This window comes from Lagenorhynchus albirostris, chromosome 12, assembly GCF_949774975.1.
Source record: "Lagenorhynchus albirostris chromosome 12, mLagAlb1.1, whole genome shotgun sequence".
Classification (NCBI taxonomy): Eukaryota; Metazoa; Chordata; class Mammalia; order Artiodactyla; family Delphinidae; genus Lagenorhynchus; species Lagenorhynchus albirostris.
In genome coordinates this window covers 83,103,457-83,125,131 of record NC_083106.1, presented here as the reverse complement: position 1 = coordinate 83,125,131, position 21,675 = coordinate 83,103,457, and positions in this window count along the sequence as shown.

Sequence of the window (21,675 nt, the reverse complement as noted above, 5' to 3'; positions counted from 1 at the left end):
AGGTATAAAAGTGGGAATGCAACATTAAGAAAGTGACTGACAAGAAAATATATTCATGATGGGAAAAACAAGTTGGTGAGAGAATTATTTTTAACAAATTCACCTTCTAAAGTAAGTTTATTTTTCAGATTTTTGCAGATGTATTCTAAAACAAACACAAAGATAAAGACACTTTGCAAAGAACTATATATGAATTCAAACAGATTTCAACCAGTATCATGGTTACAATACTCCATAGAAAGCTGACTCTTCATTAAAGTGACATGTATATTTCTTGGTATGAATAAGGAACTCAAACTCTATGCTTTCCCCCTCCAGTAGGCTTTCCTACCTCACTGACCTGTACACTTAGTATGAATGAGAAATTAATAGTACTATATATAATTCTCCTATGGCAATTTGCTTTTTAAGCATTCCTCCTAATAGTGAAATAAAATAGATTTTAAAGAAATGTTAAGTATGTTGACCTGAAACAAAGAGACTGCCAGATATTTGTCCAGCAGAGATGGGTTTATTCAGGATCCACAGAGAATTATAATTCGGGGCCTGTAACGATGGTGAGCCACATGCGAGCCCCAGCAAGAATAGAGAAGAGAAGGCTTTTATAGAGGGGAAAGGAAGGGGGGAGGGCTGGAGTAAACAAAGAGCCTGTGGCTTTTCATTGGCTGAGTCCTTGCCAGGAAAGAAGAGGAGTCTTTTTCCTTCCTGCTGGGCTCTGATATCATCACAGGGTGTGAGAGAGCCCCCTGCTGGTCTACCCACTCTAATTTAGGTTTCTGTTTATTGCTTTTTATAAGTACCATATCTAAGTCATTATTTAAAGCTTGAAATAATAGGTGAATATCAGTTTATCTTGAAAGGTAATAGATTACGTATTTCATCATATCAAGCTTTCAACACTGATACCTATAAACAAGTTAAATTGCTTCAAAATAAAAGGATAGGGAGTTCCCTGGTGGTGCAGTGGTTAAGAATCCGCCTGCCAATGCAAGAGACATGGGTTCAATCCCTCGTCCAGGAAGATCCCACATGCCGCGGAGTAACTGAGCCTGTGCACCACAACGACTGAGCCGGCACTCTAGAGCCCGTGAGTCACAGCTGCTGAGCCTGTGTGCCACAACTACTGAAGCCCATGTGCCTGGATCCTGTGCTCTGCAACAAGAGAAACCACAGCAATGAGAAGCCCCTGCACCACAACAAAGAGTAGACCCCTCTCGCTGCATAGAGAAAGCCCGCATGAAGCAACAAAGACACAACACTGCAGAAAATAAATAAATAAATTAATTAATTAATTAAAATAAAAGGATATATTATCAGGGAGTATTGCTACGTATACAAACACAAAATCTTGATGGCATATGAAAGCAGGCATTTATTTCTCATACACTTGAGGATTTATTTTAAGCTGTGATTCCAAATAGGTTGGTTCCTCACGGCTTATTGATGTCTCTTCCACTTAATATGTTTTCATTCAGAGACCTGGGATGAAGGGGGAGCAGCTAGCCAGGGGTGCTCTTCTCATAGCAGTGGTGGAAAAACAAGATGAAGCCCCACTGTGAAACCACATTCCAAATTTTGCTTGCATCATGACTGTTATAATCCATTGGTCATAGCAAGTCACAAGGCCATACCCAGAGTCAAGGGATACATTCAGCCCACCATGAGGCCAAGAAAGCTCATGGCCAAATCCAATACATACTGAGACAGGAAGTACATTCCACCCAAAGGAAGAGCAGAAGAGAGTCAATATCTTCTGAACAATAATCCAAACCATTACAGATATCTTTAAATTAAAGTATAGTTGATGTACTTTATGAGTAAACTTCATGAGTTTCACGTGTACAGCATAGTGATTCACGATTTTTAAAGGTTATATTCCATTTATAGTTACAACAAAATACTGGCTATATTCCCTGTGTTGTACAATACACACTTGTAGCTTATTTATTTTATAACTATTACAGATATTTTTGAAACAAGTACTCAGAGACATGATTCTTATGTACATTATTAGGGACAGGAAAAAGGAAGCACATATTTATTACTGGGAATATATAACATGCAACATGATTCTTTAACATAAGATAAGGAGCCTGGTAATTATGCAGAAGGTCCTTGTTTTAATTTGCTCAGGCTGCCATGGAAAAATATCATGAACTGGGTGGCTTAAACAACAGAAATTCATTTTCTTGAAGTTCTCAAGGATGGAAGTCTGAGATTATAACCCAACAGAGTCGGGTTCTGGCGAGAGCCCTCACCCTGGCTTGGGGATGGCTGCTTTCTCACTCTGTCCTCACATGAATGGGAGGAAGCAAGCTCTGGTCTCTTTCTCTTCTTGTAAGGACACTAATCCCATCATGACTTTGAGATCCCCAAGATCATGATCCCCAAGATCATGACTTCATCTAAACCTAATTACCTCCTAAAGGCCCCATCTCCAAATGCCATCACTTTGGTTTTGGACTCGAAAATATCAACATGAACACATGACTTTCCCAGCTCTGATCCCTGAAAGGGCCTCGAAGCAGTGATATCTCCATAGCAATGCACATATCCAGTGCTCATATTTGCTTACTAAATGCCTTTCAGCAGAAAAGGGGTTGGGGAAGGATTACAGGAGAAATGGCAGATTCCAGGACTGAAGTATAAACAGTGCAAGGTAAAATAATCCCATAATATCTTGTTGCTATGCTGAGAGTAAGAGGATATATCATAAGACAAAAGCCAGCTTGAAAGAGTTTCTATCGGGAATACTCTGAGAATCACAAATTATAATGATAGTAACGAAGTATCACACATTGAATGTGTGTGTATGTCAACTGAGTCATTAGTGGTACTCAAAAATACAATGGAGAGAGCAAGGGAAGCTGTTTTTTGTTTTGTTTTGGTTTGGTTTTTTAACAGAAGAATGAAAACTCATAATTGTAGAAGGGAAGACATTGAAAATTACCTTTAGAAACCACTAAAATAATAAATGATATAGAAACGAATCATCAGTTGATACTAAAATCATTAGGTGAATGACTGGGAATAGGATATTCACATACTCTCAAAGATTTCATATTAATACATTATTTATTAATTAGAAAGAGAAAAGGTCACCTTAGTAATGGAAAAACCTGTCAGACACATCAATCGAGACTTCAAAATTAAAGACTTCCAATATGAAACACCCAGACCTTGTGTTCCTCTTGCTGTGATACACTGAGAAGGACACATTACCAGTTTAATGTTATTTCCAAAACAATATTTAATCCAAATGTCATCATAAGGTACTAATCAGACAAATTCAAGTCAAGGGACATTCTATAAAACCACAAGCCTGAATTTTTTTTTTTAAATGCCAACATCATGAACGGCACAAAAAGAAGGGAATAGCTCTCTAGATAAAAGGAGATTTTACAACTAAAGGCAATGCTTTCAATTTCATTGGATTCTGGGTATTTTTGGGGGGAGAGGGGGTTATATTTGTTTACTATGTAGTGTTAGTTTCTCCTGTACCACGAAGTGGAGTTCCCTGTGCTATACCACAGGTTCTCATTAGTTATCTATTTTATACACATTAGTGTATGTATGTCACTCTAAATATCCCAATTCATCTCACACACCTCTTTCCCCCTTTGGTGTCCATGCATTTGTCCTCTACATCTGTATCTCTATTTCTGCCTTGCAAACTGGTCCATCTGTACCCTTCTTTTAGATTCCACATATATGCATTAATATAAAATACTTGTTTTGCTCTTTCTGACTTACTCCACTCTGTATGACAGTCTCTACATCCATCCATGTCTCTACGAATGACCCAATTTCATTCAATTTTATGGCTAAGTAATACTCCATTGTATATACGTACGACATCATCTTTATCCATTCATCTGCTGATGTGCATTTAGGTTGTTTCCATGACCTGGCTATTGTAAATAGTGCTGCAATGAATATTGGGGTGCATGTGTCTCTTTAAATTATGGTTTCCTCTGGATATATGCCCAGTAGTGGGATTGCTGGGTCATATGTTAATTCTATTTTTAGATTTTTGAGAACCCTCCATACAGTTCTCCATAGTGGCTGTATCAATTTACATCCCTGCCAACAGTGAAAGAGGGTTCCCTTTTCTCCACACCCTCTGCAGCATTTATTGTTTGTAGATTTTCTGATGATAACCACTCTAATGGGTGTGAGGTAATACCTCATTGTAGATTTGATTTGCATTTCCCTAGTAATTAGTGATGTTGAGCAGATTATCATAGGCCTCTGGGCCATCTGTATGTCTTCTTTGCAGAAATGTCTATTTAGGTCTTCCACCCATTTTTTGATTGGGTCGTTTATTTTTTTGCTATTGAGCTGCAGGAGCTGTTTGAATATTTTGGAGATTAATCCTTCGTCCATCAATTACTTTGCAAATATTTTCTCTCATTCTGAGGGTTGCCTTTTCGTATTGTTTATGGTTTCCTTTGCTGTGCTAAAGCTTTTAAGTTTCATTAGGTCCCATTTGTTTATTTTTGTTTTTATTTCCATTACTCTAGGGGGTGGGTCAGTAAAGAGCTTGCTGTGATTTATGTCAAACAGTGTTCTTCCTATGTTTTCCTCTAAGAGTTTTATAGTGTCGGGCCATACATTTAGGTCTTTAATCCATTTTGAGTTTATTTTTGTGTATGGTGTTAGGGAGTGTTCTAATTTCATTCTTTTACCAGTATTCCCAGTGACACTTGTTGAAGAGACTGCCTTTTCTCCATTGTATATCCTTGCAACCTTGTCACAGATTAGTTGACCATAGGTGCATGGGTTTACCTCTGGGCTTTCTATCCTGTTCCTTTGATCTATATTTCTGTTTTTGTGCCATTACCATATTGTCTTGTTTACTGTAGCTTTGTAGTATAGTCTGAAGTCAGGGAGTCTGATTCCTCCAGCTCTCTTTTTTGTTTGATTGTTTGTCTTTTTCTCAAGATTGCTCTGGCTATTCGGGGTCATTTGTGTCTCCATACAAATTTCAAGATTTTTTGTTCTAGTTCTGTGAAAAATGCCATTGGTTATTTGATAGGATTGCACTGTATCTGTAGATTGCTTTGGGTAGGATAGGCATTTCCACAATATTGATTCTTCCAATCCAAGAACATGGTATATCTCTCCATCTGTTTGTGTCACCTTTGATTTCTTGCATCAGTGTCTTATAATTTTCTGAGTACAGGTCTTTTACCTCCTTAGGTAGGTTTATTCCTAAGTATTTTATTATTTTTGTTGCAATGGTGAATGGGATAGTTTCCTTAATTTCTCTATCTGATCTTTCGTTGTTAGTGTATAGGAATGCAGGAGATTTCTGTGTATTAATTTTGTATCCTGCAACTTTACCAAATTCTTTGAATAGCTCTGGTAGTTTTCTGGTGGCATCTTTAGGATTCTTTATGTATAGTATCATGTCATCTGCAAACAGTGACAGTTTTACTTCTTCTTTTCCAATTTGTATTCCTCTTATTTGTTTTTCTTCTCTGATTGCCATGGTACGGACTTCCAAAACTATGTTGAATACTAGTGGCAACAGTGGACATCCTTGTCTTGTTCCTGATCTTAGAGGAAATGCTTTCAGGTTTTCCACCTCTGACATTGATGTGGGTTTGTAATATATAGCCGAAATTAGGTTGATGTAGGTCCCCACTATGCACACATTCTAGAGAGTTTTTATAATAAATGTGTATTGAATTTTGTCAAAAGCTTTTTCTGCATCCATTGAGATGATCATAGGGTTTTTATTCTTCAGTTTGTTAATATGGTGTATCACATTGATTGATTTGCATATACTGAAGAATCCTTGCAACCCTGGGATAAATCCCACTTGATCATGGTGTATGATGACTTTTAACGTGTTGTTGGATTCTGTTTGCTAGTATCTTGTTAAGGATTTTTGCATCTCTATTCATCAGTGATATTGGTCTGTAATTTTCTTTTTTTTTTTTTTTGTAATATCTTTGTCTGGTCTTGGTATCAGGGTGAAGGTGGCCTCTTAGAATGAGTTTGGAGTGTTCCTTCCTCTGCAATTTTTTGGAAGAATTTGAGTATGAGGGGTGTTAGCTCTTCTCTAAATGTTTGGTAGAATTCACCTGTGAAGCTCTCTGGTCCTGGACTTCTGTTTGTTGGAATTTTTTTTTTAACATCTTTACTGGAGTATAATTGCTTTACAGTGGTGTGTTATTTCTGCTGTATAACAACGTGAATCAGCTATACATATACATATATCCCCATATCTCCTCCCTCTTGCTTCTCCCTCCCACCCTCCTTATCTCACCCTTCTAGGTGGACACAAAGCACTGAGCTGATCTCCCTGTGCTAGGTGACTGCTTCCCACGAGCTATCTATTTTACATTTGGTAGTGTATATGTGTCCATGCCACTCTCTCACTTCATACCAGCTTACCCTTTCCCCTCCCCATGTCCTCAAGTCCATTCTCTATGCCTGCATCTTTATGCCTCTCCTGCCCCTAGGTTCTTCAGAACCATTTTTTTCTTTTTAGATTCCATATATATGTGTTAGCATATGGTATTTGCTTTTCTCTTTCTGACTTACTTCACTCTGTATGACAGTCTCTAGGTCCATCCACCTCACTACAAATAACTCACTTTTGTTTCTTTTTATGGCTGAGTAATATTCCATTGTATATATGTGCCACATCTTCTTTATAGTTTCAATTTCCGTACTTTTGATTGGTCTGTTCATATTTTATATTTCTTCATGGTTCAGTCTTGGAAGCTTATAGTTTTCTAAGAATTTGTCCATTTCTTCCAGGTTGTCCATTTTATTGGCATAGAGTTCCTTGTAGTTGTCTCCTAGGATGCTTTGTATTTCTATGGTGTCTGTTGTAATTTCTCCTTTTTCATTTCTAATTTTATTGATCTGAGTCCTCCCCCTCTTTTTCTTGATGAGTCTGGCTAATGGTTTATCAATTTTGTTTATCTTCTCAAAGAACCAGCTTTTAGTTTTATTTATCTTTGCTATTGTTTTCTGGATATTTTTTGAAGCTAAAAGAATACTGTTAGAAAAATAAAAGATTTTCAAAATTAATTGTATGTTAGATTACTGTGTCAATATTAAATATTTCTTTTGGTTATTGTGGTGGTTATATGACTACAATTCCCATCTTTACCAAGTATTGCATATTAAACATAATAAAAGGTTTATGAATTATAAACATCTTGGCAATTTCTGAATGTCATAAGTAAGAAGAATTTATTATAGCCTATTATATATGAAGTCAACAATTGCCACAAGGGGATTCAAATACATGTAACAATCTCTGTGCTTGACAGTTAAGAGATTAACTACTTAAGGAACAATAAACAATAATATAGATGATATACCCCCCAAATATCAAATTCCATGATATAATCCAGTGCTTCTTAAATTTTTTATGTACCTATGAATTACCAAGGATTTTCTATTAGGCAGGCTTTGATTTGGTAAATTTGTTGTAGGGTCTGAGATTCTGCATTTCTAGTAAACTCTGGCCCTTGGAGCACGATTTAAATAGTGGGTATAGACTGTAAGAGCTACAGGAGGAAGAAATTATTAAGAATTAGGGTAAGTAAAGAAGGCTTTGGGGAAAAATTGAATCTTGAAACCTTAACCCTTTTTCAAAAATGAAGGGGCAAAGGGAAAGGTAGAAAGGTGTTTATAATAGCTCTATTCATTTATTCATTCCTCATCTTGTACATCTTCTCAATTTCCAGCATGTAAAAGACTCTGTGTGCAGCAGTGAAGGCAGTGTTTGAATTCATTTTAGCTTCTCTCACAGTGTCTTATATAGAGGAGGAACTCAGTGAATATATTTATTAAACTCAATTTAATTTATGGCTAGGAAATAACCAGAAAAAAGAATTAGAGAGAGAAATTATCATAATGCCATTATGGGCTGGTAAAATAAATAGTCTGACTCAAGAGAAATACAATTGTGCCTGTGAGGATAGGATGAAGAAGGATTATGAACAACTTAAAGGGGTAGCAAAGAAGTGTACATTTGATAGAGTTAAAATTTTTTAAATTGGGAAATAACATTTTAAAAATAATGCTTGAGAACAGTTTGTCAAGCAATGATTTTGATTGGAGGAGGATAAGATGGAGGTCAGTTGGAAGCTATTGCATAATCCAGAAAACCATCTCTCCTAATTTATCAATCTTCTGGCATCAAGCATTTCCTTTGCCATCTTCTCTTTTCTCTGTATCAGAGGTTGGGCGACTGAGTGACTGAGTTATTCGAATTCCAGGACACTAGGTCGCTGGTAAAATGTGAAACCCTGGTCAGCTTTTCCTTTACCCATTTCAAAGTTCTTATATTCACAACTGATTTTTTCTTAACTTTTTACAAAAGTTTTTAAAGTTGCTTTTAAAGGAACTTGATATCAAAGATAACGCACCATGCTAATCATTTTAATCAGGTTCTTTCTTGAATCATTGATAAAGTTCAATTAGCTAGGCAATTATTGGTGTTAGCTTGTTAGTGCAAATATTTAAAAACCTCTCTATTTTACACTTACTTCTGTTAGTAAATACTATTCACATGTATATTGTGAATAATTTTTCCCTGTCCATGGCTTGCATTTTAATTTTCTTAATGCTATCATTTGATAAACAAAATGTATTAATTATTAATAATAATTACCAAGTGAGCAAGATGGCGAAGGAGTAAGAGGTGGAGCTCACCTTGCTCCCCACAAATACATCAAAAATACATCTACATGTGGAACAACTCCTACAGAACACCTACTGAAAGCTGGCAGAAGACCTCAAACTTCCAAAAATGCAAGAAAAGCTCCACATAACTGGGGTCCTGTTGCTTTGGCCAGGGCTCAGGCCTAAGCCTCTGAGGTGGGAGAGCTGAGTCCAGGAGGTTGGAACACCAGAGAATTCCTAGCCCCATAGGATATTAATGAGTGAGAGCTCTCCCAGAGATCTCCATCTCAACACTACACCTAGCTCCACCCAACTGCCAGAAAACTCCACTGCTGGACGCCTCATGCCAAACAGATAGCAAGACAGGAACAACACCCCACCCATTAGCAAACAGGCTGCCTAAAGTCATACTAAGCTCACAGATAATCCAAAACACAGCACCGGAAGCGGCCTTGCCCAACAGAGGGACAAGATACAGCTCCACCCACCAGAACACAGGCAACAGTCTCCCCCACCAGGAATCCTACACAAGCCACTGGGCCAACCTCACCCACTGGGGGAAGACACCAGAAGTAAGAGGAGCTATGACCGTGCAGCATACAAATAGGAGACTCCAAACACAGTGAGTTAAACAAAATGAGAAGACAAAGAAATATGCAGCAGATAAAGGAGCAAGGTAAAAACCCAAAAGACCAAATAAATGAAGAGGAAATAGGCAGTCTACCTGAAAAAGTATTCAGAGTAATGATACTAAAGATAACCCAAAATCTCAGAAATAGAATGGAGAAAATACAAGAAATGTTTAAAAAGAACTTAGAAGAACTAAAGAGCAAAAAAAACAGTGATGAACAACACAATTACTGAAATTAAAAATACTTTAGAAGGAATCAATAGCAGAATAAATGAGGCAGAAGAACAGATAAGTGAGCAGGAAAATAGAATAGTGGAAATAACTGTCACAGAGCAGAATAAAGAGAAAAGAATGAAAAGAATTAAGGACAGTCTCAGAGACCTCTGGACAACATTAAATGTACCAACATTCAAATTATGAGGTCCCAGAAGAAGAAGAGATAAAGAAAGGGTCTGAGAAAATATTTGAAGAGATTATAGTAGAAAATTTCCCTAACATGGGAAAGGAAATGCTCAATCAAGCACCGGAAGTGCAGAGAGTCCCATACAGGGTAAACCCAAGGAGAAACACACCAAGACACATGTTATTCAAACTATCAAAACTTAAATACAAAGAAAAAATATTAAAAGCAGCAAGGGAAAAGCAACAAATAACATATGAGGGAATCCCCATAAGGTTAACAGCTGATTTTTCAGCAGAAACTCTGCAGGCCAGAAGGAAGTGGCAGGGTATATTTACAATGATGAAAGGGAAAAACCTCTACCCAAGATTACTCTACCCAGCAAGGAACTCATCCAGATTTGATGGAGAAATCAAAAGGTTTACAGACAAGCAAAAGTGAAGAGATTCAGCACCACCAAACCAGTTCAACAAATGCTAAAGGAACTTCTCTAAGTGGGAAACACAAGAGAAGAAAAGGACCTACAAAAACAAGCCCAAAACAATTAAGAAAATGGTAATAGGAACATACATATTGATAACTACCTTAAATGTGAATGGACTAAATCCTCCAACCAAAAGACACAGACTGGCTGAATGGATACAAAAACAAGACCCATATATATGCTGTCTACAAGAGACTCACTTCAGACCTAGGGACACACACAGACTGAAAGTGAGGGGATGGAAAAAGATATTCCATGCAAATGGAAATCAAAAGAAAGCTGCAATAGCAATACTCAGATAAAATAGATTTTAAAATAAAGAATATTATCAGAGACAAAGACAGTACATAATGATCAAGGGATGAATCCAAGAGAAGATGTAACAATTATAAATATATATGCACCCAACATAGGAGCACCTCAACACATAAGGCAAATGCTACAGCTATAAAAGGGGAAATCAACAGTAACACAATAATAGTAGGGAAATTTAAAACCTCACTTACACCAGATCATCCAGACAGAAAATTAATAAGGAAACACAAGCTTTAAATGACATGACAGACCAGATAGATGTAAGTAATATTTATAGGACATTCCACCCAAAAACAGCAGATTACACTTTCCTCTCAAATGCACATGGAACATTCTCCAGGATAGATCACGTCTTAGGTCACAAATCAAGCCTCAGTAAATTTAAGAAAGCTGAACTTGTATCAAGCATCATTTCCAACCCCAATGCTATGAGATTAGAAATCAATTACAGGGAAAAAAAACTGTAAAAAACACAAACACATGGAAGCTAAACAATATGCTACTAAATAACAAAGAGATCACTGAATAAGTCAAAGAGAAAATAAAAAAAATACCTAGAGACATGGGACTACCCTTGTGGTGCAGTGGTTAAGAATCTACCCGTCAATGTAGGGGACACATGTTCGAGCCCTGGTCCAGGAAGATACCACATGCCACAGAGCAACTAAGCCCATGTGCCACAACTGTTGAGTCTGCACTCTAGAGCCACAACTACTGAGCCCACGTGCCACTACTACTGAAGCCCACATACCTAAGCCTCGTGCTCCACAACAAGAGAAGCCATTGCAATAAGAAGGCTGCACACCACAACGAAGCGTGACCCCCAATCACCACAAATAGAGAAAGCCTGTGCACAGCAATGAAGACCCAACGTAGCCAAAAATAAATAAAGTTATTTTAAAAAAATAACTAGAGACAAATGACAATGCAAACACAATGACCCAAAACCTATTGGATGCAGCAAAAGCAATTCTAAGAAAGAAGTTTATAGTAATAAAATTGTACCTCAAGAAACAAGAAAAATCTGAAATACAATCTAACTTTACACCTAAAGGAACTAGAGAAAGAAGAGGAAAAAAGACCCCAAAGTTAGTAGAAGGAAAGAAATCATAAAGAACAGAGAAGAAATAAATGAAACGGAAACAAAGAATACAATAGCAAAGATAAATAAAACTAAAAGCTGGTTCTTTGAGAAAATAAACAAAATTGATAAACCATTGGCCAGACTCATCAAGAAAAAGAGGGAGAGGACTCAAATCAATAAAATTAGAAATGAAAAAGGAGAAATTACAACAGACACCATAGAAATACAAAGCATCCTAGGAGACAACTACAAGCAACTCTATGCCAATAAAATGGACAACCTGGAAGAAATGGACAAATTCTTAGAAAGCTATAAGTTTCCAAGACTGAACCATGAAGAAATATAAAATATGAACAGACCAATCAAAAGTACTGAAATTGAAACTATAAAGAAGATGTGGCACATATATACAATGGAATATTACTCAGCCATAAAAAGAAACAAAAGTGAGTTATTTGTAGTGAGATGGATGGACCTAGAGACTGTCATACAGAGTGAAGTAAGTCAGAAAGAGAAAAGCAAATACCATATGCTAACACATATATATGGAATCTAAAAAGAAAAAAATGGTTCTGAAGAACCTAGGGGCAGGAGAGGCATAAAGATGCAGGCATAGAGAATGGACTTGAGGACATGGGGAGGGGAAAGGGTAAGCTGGTATGAAGTGAGAGAGTGGCATGGACACATATACACTACCAAATGTAAAATAGATAGCTCGTGGGAAGCAGTCACCTAGCACAGGGAGATCAGCTCAGTGCTTTGTGTCCACCTAGAAGGGTGAGATAAGGAGGGTGGGAGGGAGAAGCAAGAGGGAGGAGATATGGGGATATATGTATATGTATAGCTGATTCACGTTGTTATACAGCAGAAATAACACACCATTGTAAAGCAATTATACTCCAGTAAAGATGTTAAAAAAAAATTCCAACAAACAGAAGTCCAGGACCGGAGGGCTTCACAGGTGAATTCTACCAAACATTTAGAGAAGAGCTAACACCCCTCATACTCAAATTCTTCCAAAAAATTGCAGAGGAAGGAACACTCCAAATTCATCCTAAGAGGCCACCTTCACCCTGATACCAAGACCAGACAAAGATATTACAAAAAAAAAAGAGAAAATTACAGACCAATATCACTGATGAATAGAGATGCAAAAATCCTCAACAAGATACTAGCAAACAGAATCCAACAACACGTTAAAAGTCATCATACACCATGATCAAGTGGGATTTATCCCAGGGTTGCAAGGATTCTTCAGTATATGCAAATCAATCAATGTGATACACCATATTAACAAACTGAAGAATAAAAACCCTATGATCATCTCAATGGATGCAGAAAAAGCTTTTGACAAAATTCAATACACATTTATTATAAAAACTCTCTAGAATGTGGGCCTAGTGGGAACCTACATCAACCTAATTAAGGCCATATATTACAAACCCACAGCAAACATCATTGTCAATGGTGGAAAACCTGAAAGCATTTCCTCTAAGATCAGGAACAAGACAAGGATGTCCACTGTTGCCACTAGTATTCAACATAGTTTTGGAAGTCCGCACCATGGCAATCAGAGAAGGAAAACAAATAAGAGGAATACAAATTGGAAAAGAAGTAAAACTGTCACTGTTTGCAGATGACATGATACTATACATAGGAAATCCTAAAGATGCCACCAGAAAACTACCAGAGCTATTCAAAGAATTTGGTAAAGTTGCAGGATACAAAATTAATACACAGAAATCTCCTGCATTCCTATACACTAACAACGAAAGATCAGATAGAGAAATTAAGGAAACTATCCCATTCACCATTGCAACAAAAATAATAAAATACTTAGGAATAAACCTACCTAAGGAGGTAAAAGACCTGTACTCAGAAAATTATAAGACACTGATGCAAGAAATCAAAGGTGACACAAACAGATGGAGAGATATACCATGTTCTTGGATTGGAAGAATCAATATTGTGGAAATGCCTATCCTACCCAAAGCAATCTACAGATACAGTGCAATCCCTATCAAATAACCAATGGCATTTTTCACAGAACTAGAACAAAAAATCTTGAAATTTGTATGGAGACACAAATGACCCCGAATAGCCAGAGCAATCTTGAGAAAAAGACAAACAATCAAACAAAAAAGAGAGCTGGAGGAATCAGACTCCCTGACTTCAGACTATACTACAAAGCTACAGTAAACAAGACAATATGGTAATGGCACAAAAACAGAAATATAGATCAAAGGAACAGGATAGAAAGCCCAGAGGTAAACCCATGCACCTATGGTCAACTAATCTGTGACAAGGTTGCAAGGATATACAATGGAGAAAAGGCAGTCTCTTCAACAAGTGGCACTGGGAAAACTGGACAGCTACAGGTAAAAGAATGAAATTAGAATGCTCCCTAACACCGTACACAAAAATAAACTCAAAATGGAGTAAAGACCTAAATGTAAGGCCTAATACTATAAAACTCTTAGAGGAAAACATAGGAAGAACACTGTTTGACATAAATCACAGCAAGCTCTTTACTGACCCACCCCCTAGAGTAATGGAAATAAAAACAAAAATAAACAAATGAGACCTAATGAAACTTAAAAGCTTTTGCATAGCAAAAGAAACAATAAACAATACGAAAAGGCAACCCTCAGAATGAGAGAAAATATTTGCAAAGGAATCGATGGACAAAGGATTAATCTCCAAAATATTCAAACAGCTCCTGCAGCTCAATAGCAAAAAAATAAACAACCCAATCAAAAAATAGGTGAAAGATCTAAATAGATATTTCTCCAGAGAAGATGTACAGATGGCCAAGAGGCACTTGAAAAGCTGTTCAACATCACTAATTACTGGAGAAATGCAAATCAAACAATAATGAGGTATCACCTCACACCCGTTAGAGTGGGTATCATCAGAAAATCTACACACAATTAATGCTGCAGAGGGTATGGAGAAAAGGGAACCCTCTTTCACTGTTGGTAGGGATGTAAATTGATACAGCCACTATGGAGAACAGTATGGAGGGTCCTCAAAAAACTAAAAATATTGTTACCATATGACCCAGCAATCCCACTACTGGGCATATACCCAGAGAAAACCATATGGCACTTATAGAGACCCTAAATACCCAAAACAATCTTGAGAAAAAAGGACAAAGCTGGAGGCATGACATGTACTGATTTCAAACTCTACTGCAAGGCTATAGTAATCAAAACAGTAAGGTACTAGGATAAAAACAGAATGATATACCGTTGACCCTTGAACAACGTGGGCATCAAATGTTATGGCCCTCTGTGTAGTTAAGAATCCAAGTATAATTTTTTGTCAGCACTCCAAATACATAGTTTCTTCATATCCACAGATTCAACCAACTGTGGATCGCATAGTATAGTATTTACTATTGAAAAAAAATCCCTGTATAAGTAAACTTACACAGTTCAAATCCTTGTTCAAGGGCCAACTATAGTCAGATTTTACAAATGTTAAATCTTTGCAATATTTCCCACTGATTATTTTATAAAGAAATAAAACTTTGATACAGTTTTAAAACCCTCTTATCACTATCCTATTATTTCCCTCTTATCCAGAGTCAACCCTTATCTGGAAACTGTTATGTTTGTTTCCTGACTGTGTTGTTACCCTTAGTATTCTGTGTGCCATATAATAGATGATTTTGAAATTTTACACAAATTGCTTTATATTGTAGTACTAGTTTTTCCACTTTACTTCTTTGAAATTTGAAAAGTATAATATATGTCTTTACATCATTCACTTTATTAAGGTATTTCAAAATTATTCTTAATTAAAAATATGTTACAAAATATTATACACAGGATGACACAATTGTGCATATGTACTTAAATGTACTTATGCATAGGCAACAATGTGGATGATTATAAATAGAAATCTTACCATGTTTAGTTCTCTTTTCTTCCTCCAACTGGTCACATTCTTAATGAACATATGTTCCTTTTTAAATTATATATATTATTTGTATATGCAACTTTTAAGAATCACTTCCATAACTCAGTTAACATATGCAAATTGAGGGCTTCCCTGGTGGCGCAGTGGTTGAGAGTCCGCCTGTCGATGCAGGGGACACGAGTTCTTGCCCCGGTCCAGGAAGATCCCACATGCCGCGGAGCAGCTGGGCCCATGAGCCATGGCCGCTGAGCCTGCACGTCTGGAGCCTGTGCTCTGCAACGGGAGAGGCCATAGCAGTGAGAGGCCCGCGTACCGCAAAAAAAAATAAAAATTAAAAAAATGCAAATTGAGGGACTTATTCATCTGTTAGTGTTATGTGGGTGGGAGTGGGGCCCAAAACTTGTAGTTTTTCAGAGGGTTTAATTTACAAGCCAAAATGATTTAAATGAAATCTGTATTGACATATAATAAATCCTAATTCACTTGGAGCAAAAAATTAAAAATACAGCATATTATTCCACTAGAGAAATAGAGCTATAAAGAGAAAGAAAATATTTGAATAAATATAAGAAAGCAATGGGCTAACATAAAATGTAACCTATATTCAAGAAAAATGACTTAAAAAAACCTAAGCTTTATTAATGTTACTAAAATTGTTTGAAATTGTCAAGCCATGCACAGCGATTGGAATAAGAAAGTAAATGTGTTTAATCATCATGGTATTTGTTGAGATGAGAGTGAGTTCTATGATAAAAACCCAGATAGCTATTATTAGTACAGTAAAATCTATCACAATAACCAGAAGAGAGCCTCCAGGAGCTCAAGGAGTCTAAAAAGCCGCTGTTAGAGCAGATGGCACAGCAGTGCTCTGGAATCCAGGATATTTTTGTTTGTTTGTTTGGAACTTCAGCGTTGGTCCTCAGAGTTCCCTCTGACTTCAGCTTCCATCAATAACCCCTCTCACTCAAGCTTCCTTCCGGTTGGGTACCACATTCCTGAGTTTGGGCTTCTGCAAAGTTGCATCCCTCTATGGCAAAGATTGCATAGCCTCGTACTTGCTGGCTCCTATGCACTGATACACCAGCTATGGAATGTGATTTCCGGTGCCTCAGATTTCCCCCTCTCATCGTTTTTATATCTTGTAGAGTCCAGATAATTAAGTAGTTGTACACTGAAATGACACCTATGCAATCATATCAAATAAAAATGGATTGTTAGGCTTTTCATTGTTGAGACAGGAGTTTTTGGCTAATATTCATACTATGTTAAGGAGAAAAAAAACCTGGACTTGGATTCAGAAGAGCTGGATTTGCATTTGAGTGATTGCACATGTGCATTAGATTAGATATATAAATATGCAACATTAATCAAAATTTGAATTTCATTTTAGTCATTTATAACAAAGTTGGACAAACTTTTTCTGTGATGGATCAGATAGTAAATATTTTAGGTTTTGTGGGTTATACTCCTCTGTCATGACTATTTAACTCCGCCTTTGTAGCTCCAAAGCAGCCATAAAAAATATGTAAATGATTGAACACGGCTGTGATTGGATAAAACTTTTTTACACAAACAAGTGGCTGGCCAGATTTAGCCCACAGACCACAGTATGCCAACTCCTGATGTACGAAATGGGAATAATAATGCCAGTCCCAGCTCTTTGACAGGGTTGACGTAAATGATGAAATACATAGGAATGGACTCCCACATAAAATGTAAGTTTCTATACCCTTGCATGATGTTATCGTTAATGATTTCATAAGCTTAGAATTCATTCTATGAGATATTTTTATGTTGAAACACCATAATATGATTCTTCAGTCTATAGCAATTAACTTTAGTCACTTCCACAAAAAACTTGATTCTAAAATCTGCACTACAATATTGAAACAAAAAAACCCTAGAATTTTAAATATATCTTTAAGTGTAAAATTTTGATGTTTCACCTATGAAGAGTATATGGCATAAACACATGACTGTATATTATTTGGTTGATGAACATCGACACAAATGGAGGATTAAGTTATAAAGGGGAATCAAATTGATGGCATAAAATTAAGGATCTATAATATAACCCACACTTTTACTGAGCTACCTTAAAGAGAATATTCTGAAGTGGATCTTGATCAGAGTAGTAAGAGGTAATGCTATCCATTTAAATGGATTTTAATTCATTCTAAATTATAATTGAAATACAAAGCACATGAGGTGACCACATTAAAGAGTCATTGTTGGGCAAGACGGAACTTGATGGTAGTTTTGCTGTCTGCTTGAGAATGAATGCTGAACAGAGACAATGGCACTTCTGCTAGGAAATCTGGGAGAGCACATTTTATGGACATCTCTGAGGAGCAATTAAACCAACTGAATTCAATTAAAAATTGGCTGGAAACCAGGAGGATATGAACTTAGCCAGGAGAATAGAGCTATGTGTTAAAAATTTTCTTTTTAAACCCTGGACTTGGAGGAAAGAGGTGGAGCATTGTACTGATTCTTTCGGATGTTATCTAGAATGAGATTGTGTTATTGCTATAATAGCAAATCATTTTAATAAGCAAGGACCTTTATGAATTATTTCTAGGTCACTACTTCAAAAGCTAAATTAAGCAACTGAGTATGAACCTAGCCAAAGGATTTAGTTAGAACTCTCTTTTATATCACTTGAGTTATTCTCCTTTCTGATGACAATTTGTTTAACAGATGTTAGATGTGCGTGAATCTTCCTACGTGCTACATTTAAAACCGCCTATACTTTCCTAAATTAATCATTTTGATCTAGTTTATTATCATGATTTATGTATTTTTTCTATTTTACTTCTCCCCTTATTACCCTCAACACATACATATACGTACACACATAAGAAATAGTAACCTATGAAGACTATACCCAGAATATTGTCATTCTATTATAAATATTTAAATGAGTAGATAATGAGGATCACAGATTATCTTTTATCTTAATGTGAAATTTACTACTAAATAATGGCTAGGACATTAAGGACTGTAAAATGGAGAGTCTGTATTTCTTCCTAGGTATTTTACATTGTCTATTAAATACATGCTAATGTTTAAGTTTGAATTTGTGGATCCAGTAGAATGACTTGCTTATACGGTGGACAGTAATAAGCTATCTAATTTAATATTATGTATAAAAGTATTACTAAAATAAGATAAATAATGAACAGTTATTGTTATTAATTTCTGGGTATATGAAATTTATAGTGTGAATAGAAAAGTGACATTGAGTTATCACTAATAGCAATAGCAGTAAAGTATATTGCTCACTACTGTGCCCTGTGCTACTTAATGTGCTAAGTGTTTTAGTTGAAATTTTTTCATTCATACCTCACAATAACTTTATGAAGCAGGTACTATTATTATCTCCATTTTAGATTTGAGGAAACTGAGTACCTTTGATACACTGAGAATAGTAGTCAGGGTTAATACTCCTTACCATTAAGCCTACAACAACTCTATAAGATGAGCATTAGTCTCCCCATTTTACTGATGAAGAAGTTGGGATCCAGGAGATGTTAAGAAACTCAAATAAGTGATAGAACTACAAATTAAACCCAGTGTTCTCTTTTTCAGAATTCACCCTCTTAGCCAGTACAATATGCAAAATATAATTAGCAATATCAATACCAATGTTCATATTGACTTAACTATATATTATAAGATTGAAACTATCTTTATAGCTGGTACCAGAACCTTACTCAGGGAGGAAATATATCTTTATTTGGAAAATTACATTGGTGAGCTGCTTGGAGGTAAGACTTGAATACAGGGGTACAGAGACATGATTGAAAATAAGAAGTTTTCTGGTCATTGTTTCTGAAGGGGAAGAAAAGAAAGCTGGAAGAGGAGAGAAAAATGGCTATATAATTAAAGAGAATTTTAGGAGTATGAATGTATATTGTGTAATGTCACATTGTGTGTTGGGTGGTTTGTGATATAATCACTCCACAGATGTGAATTGGGATTGGATTTTTGAAGCATTCTTTTAAGATCTCAGGAGACATAGAAGACTCCTAATGACATCTGATTGATCTATCTAGCATCTGTCTATTTATCCATCCATCTATCATCTATCCATGTATCTATGTATAATCTATCTATCACCTATCTCTCATCTATCTATCAGTTTATGTATCCATCTATCTGGTAGAGGCTATGGTAACAAAACTCCAGCTAACTTACTTACCAGATTACCTAAGCCGACTTGCTCATTCTCATTACTAGGGGATTTATTCAAGTATTTCCTTCTCATACATAGGTTTCAAATGCTCTTTTAACCTTATCTGGTAACTATATCTCTTATATAAATTTATAACTAAAACAAGTTGAGAAAAGGTGGAAATGAAATACCTGTGTTAAAAAGAAAGAATAAATTAGGGGCTTCCCTGGTGGCACAGTGGTTAAGCATCCACCTGCCAATGCAGGGGACATGGGTTTGAGCCCTAGTCCAGGGAGATACCACATGCCGCAGAGCAACTAAGCCCATGCACCACTACTACTGAGCCGGCGCTCTAGAGCCCATGAGCCACAGCTGCTGAGCCTGTGTGCCACAACTACTGAAGCCCGTGTGCCTAGAGCCCGTGCTCTGCAACAAGAGAAGCCACTGCAATGAGAAGCTCTCACACTGCAAGGAAGAGTAGCCTCCGCCCACAAAGACCCAACACAGTAAAAAAAAACGAAAAAAAAACCCAAAAAACAAATCTTTAAAGAAAATAAAAGAAAGAATAAATTAAAATATTGAAAGTATCAGACAGATGCTACAGGAATTTGATCAAAATTGAGGTTTGTTCATCCTGAAATCTGGCTCCATTCCACATTCCTACCAGACATGAGGAGACTATACAAAGAGGAATGAAATGTCTTCTTGTATAGTATACTAGATCCGAAATGCTGTTCAGATCTCAACATTCATTTTCTTTATGTAACAAGGGAGATAATTTGATTCTAAAATTCCTATTGAATTTCAATGGAATGCTGAAGTTTTATGAACTCCATGGGCAATGATGTACAAATCTGGTGTCTTGGTTACTTAGTGATTATTTACGGAGATTTTAAAGAGAGTAAGAAGAATTTGTCTGACAATTGGTAAAAATTCTTTTCAAAAGTTTCCATGAGTCCTTTTCTCTTTTTGTATTAAAATAATTGATACATTTAGCAATTTTTATAAAATGAAAATATTGGTGGTTGTATCAAATTGACTCTTATACCTAGCAATTGCTTGAAAAGAGTGTCACTATTTAGTAACACATAAAACGATCCCAGAACATTTAACACCATTTAACATCTTCTAAAAGTCATACCTAAAAACAGCTAGAGTTTAATCTGAAATTCTAATTCATATGAACTAAATTTTCAACGATTATTAGAACCTACTTTTTATTGTAAGCACACTACAGAAAATTAATTTTCCAATTACATGGGTTTTATTATGGAAGCACTCAATTATACTGCCAAAGTCATATTCTCTGAGTGTTTTTCAGGAGGTTATGAATAGTTTGACATTAGCTGGCAATGTTCATCTCAGAATAAAATTTTACATTCAAAGCCTCTTTCGGCAAACTTTTTAATAACATGGATTGAAAAAAAACATGAAAATTGTTAGTTAGCATATGTCTTGAATTTATTCTTATACAATCCTTGAAAATTAAGATTATTACTATTAAATAATCAGAAATGAAAAGTAGGTTTAAAAATCCCAGTATCACTTTCTTACATGTAGAAGAATTTTAATAGCTATTTTGATATTTTATTTCTTATTTTCACAGAAATAAAACTAAATTTAAGTTTAAAACACTAATATTGTTTCTGAATCATAGACTCATTATTCATTACCTGTCTGATTATATAAAATTATTCAATATAATTAGGAATGTATCTGAATGCTGGTTTTATATACCACTAATAACAAATGCTGGGACTTCCCTGGTGGTGCAGTGGTTAAGAATCCACCTTCTAATGCAGGGGCAAAGGTTCAAGCCCTAGTCTGGGAAGATCCCACATGCCGTGAAGCAACTAAGCCCGTGCGTCACAACTACTGAGCCTGCGCTCTAGTGCCCGCGAGCCACAACTACTGAAGCCCACATGCCACAACTATTGAAGCCCGTGGGCCTAGAGCCCGTGCTCCGCAACAAGAGAAGCCACCGCAAGGAGAAGCCCATGCACTG